Below are 3,075 nucleotides of genomic sequence, written 5' to 3'. Positions count from 1 at the left end.
GCGGGAGCACCTCTCCCCAATGCTGCTGGGTGTGGCCTTGCTGGGATCTCTAAATTATGGAAGCCATAGAAGGAGAAATATAAAAACATTCAAATTTGATGTGGGAGAACCCAGTACTGCCTGGTAATTAAATATTATGATAAAGTAAACATAATAATAATCAAAAGGCTTCAGGAAATAAATAGATAAATAAGGACATAAAAGTCCTTGAAAAGCTGTATAACTTGGATACCTGCAAACCCAGGGTTCAAGACTGTCCTGTCTGGCATATTTCACTTGATTTAGCAGTTAAGCTGCAAAATAACATGACTTTAAATTGCTGATCTCTCTAAACCCTCCCTAAGCTGTTTCCCTCCATTCAGAATATATTTAGCAATGAGGATTTCAGCAAAATGAAACGTTTGAGACAAATTCATCCCTCCAGTGACCTCACTGGTTCCAAAAAACGGGGTTTGCCACCCCTTTGGGTGGGCTCAGAGACACCAAACTGAAGAATATAATCAGAATTTCTCCTAAAAAATACATGCCTCAGGTGTTTCTTTACCTCCTCTAACTACAAGCATCTCCCTGATGGGGAAGGCTGTGGGACACACCCAGCGTGGTCCTTATGAAGCACATCAGGCTCATCCCAGGAGCAAAGGAGGGGGATTTATTGCAGGGATGGAGTTGATGCATATTCGCAGGAGGCTAAATTTAGCAGCTGACATAAGTTTCAGAGGTGGAGTCTGTAGCCACGGTGCTGTTTCCGTATAAAGGCTGTGAGATAGTTTGCAGCAATCCTGCAGTGATGTAGCCGAGGGGAAAATATGTGGGATGGCTAAAAGTGGTGAAATGGATCTTTTAATAAATCCTGAATTTCTGCAAAATGTGGCTAACCAGGTGCTGATAAAATGGGGTAAACTTTGGCGTGTGGCTCCTTGTAGCTTGTAAGGATTTGGTGATTTTCCTTTAGAAATATTAGGATTTGTGGTGTATTTTGACAAATTGTTGGGCTTGCAACACTCTGGATAACATTTAAATTGTTTGTTAGGGTGGTTTTACTCACCTGAAGTGATGAAAATTAGTGGTTACAGCAGAACCAAAGAGCACATGTAAAACCTGAGCTGTTCCTTCTGTTTGTTGGAGAATTCAGACTAAAATTCCTGTAATTTCTTCATCACCTTGTGATCTAAACAGCTCGTTAATCCCAGACAGGATCTGCGTGTTCTTTGGAGTGTTTTCACCCAGCTGTTTTAGGAAGCTCTAGTAAAAATTCTGCAGGTATCATTTCCACCTGAGTCCATCCTTAGTGACTCTTGCAGTGCTGTGTCGAGCACAGAACGTCCATCCCTGCAGGATCCACCCTTCCCATGGCATTTGTTGAGAGGATTAGGCTTCAATCAGATTTCTCAGGATGAATTTCACTTTGTGTCCTATGTGTGTCACTTTCTTTTTAGTTGGAGGCCAAAAATCTTCCTTGGTTCCCCTTTCTGAGCTGTTGGGTGGTGCTGGGTGCTGCTGCCTTCGCTCTTGTTTTCCAGTCCAGGCTAAAGCATCACTTGGTACACGATTAAAATATCAGCTTTATAAAATTTTAACCCCTTCCCTACAGGTCTGAGACTTGTAATAAATTCAGGATGGGCAGGCAGGACTCTCAGCTCTATCACTGACTCATTCCGTGACCTTCAACACGTCACGTATGTATGTGGAAAATGTGAATCACAACCTGAACTCCCTAAATTCCAGGTTACCTGCAGCTCTGCTCCAAGGCTGCTTTCGTTTTCTTCTCTTTTAGCTTTACCATGATTGTTTGAAGGAGCAGGGTGGTGTAATTGTGCTGGGCTGGCTTTCAGAAGGAAGTTATTAATTAATTTCAGGGTAATTGTTGTCGTGGGCGGGGGTGCAGCCTTACCAGTCCAACCTCTGTGTGTATCACTTTTTTATCAAGGTGTTGCTCGGTAGGCAAGAGAGGCTTTCCCGCTTGTTGGATCAGTGGTTACATGTAGTGTCAAAGGTTAATAAACGCGGGATAACATTTGTTTAATCTGTAGCTACTGATGTTTCCATCAGCTGTGACAGTCAGACCAGGACAAATGTATCTCGCTGAGGTTTCCAGTGTGTTTTAACGCCAGCTATCACTCACAGGGGGTAATTCATGGTCTTGTCACTGCTTCATGGGGGAGGAGGAGGGCTCTCAGCTCAGCTCATCACGACACATATTCCTTCAAATTCTGAAGGATTAGAAGGGGAATTAGCGGGGTGTCGCTCCCCTGAAACATCACTCCCCTTAAGCAGCAAACCACATGCAAATGATAGTGCAAACGTCGGCCCAAACGGATGAGGAAGCTCGAGGAGTTTTGTTTTTGGCCATGTATGGTAACACTGAGGGCTGTGGGCTCTGCTCGGGTGTTGTTCACCCGCCCCTCGGGCTCCCTGAGGCCGGAATGGCCCCGAGTGTGGCGGTGTCACCTGTGTGCAGCCAGGTGTGTGTGCAAAGTGCTCAGAACAAAGTATCAGAACAACACGGGTACAAACCTTACACCTCAAAGCGCAGCATCCCCAAATTGTCTTTACCATGGGTGCAACGGGGAGAACCTCTGGTGAGAAACCTCTGCTCCGGGTGTCTCCTTGAAGTGCGGTTCTTAGCGGGGGTTGAGCTCGGCAGTCTTTAGCGGGGGCTTTTGTCACCGTCCTTTTTTCACCACAGCCACTGTGATTTGGTGTGACAGCGTGAGGTGACGTGGTTGTTTTCTTGTGGAGCTGCTGGTTCTCCTCAGCGTTGCCTCTGAGGACACCAGGCTCATCTCATCCCTCAGGGCAGACACGGCTGATCCCTCAGGGAGGACACGATCAGTCAGTCCCTCAGGGATGACATGATCGATCCCTCAGGGAGGAGACGATCCATCCCTTAGGGATGACATGATCGATCCCTCAGGGCATACACGGCCGATCCCTCAGGCATGAGATGACTGATCCCCAGGGATGACATGACCGGTCCCTCAGAGCAGACAGGACTTGCTCCCACAGGGACGACATGGCCGGTCCCTCAGGGCGGCCATGCTCGGTCCCTCAGCCCCCTCATGACCTCCCGCCCCC

General features: G+C 47.1%; 1 protein-coding gene across 1 annotated transcript in view; it reads left to right on the top strand.

Annotated features, from left to right (window-relative positions):
* CORO1C (coronin 1C) overlaps nucleotides 1–3,075 on the top strand; it is a 50,106-nt gene that overhangs the window by 5,520 nt on the left and 41,511 nt on the right. The gene's annotated exons all lie outside the window — the stretch shown is intronic.

The sequence above is a fragment of the Corvus brachyrhynchos genome, unplaced genomic scaffold (genome assembly GCF_000691975.1).
Source record: "Corvus brachyrhynchos isolate BGI_N302 unplaced genomic scaffold, ASM69197v1 scaffold114, whole genome shotgun sequence".
NCBI classification, from domain to species: domain Eukaryota; kingdom Metazoa; phylum Chordata; class Aves; order Passeriformes; family Corvidae; genus Corvus; species Corvus brachyrhynchos.
This window is presented reverse-complemented; position numbering and strand designations above follow the sequence as displayed.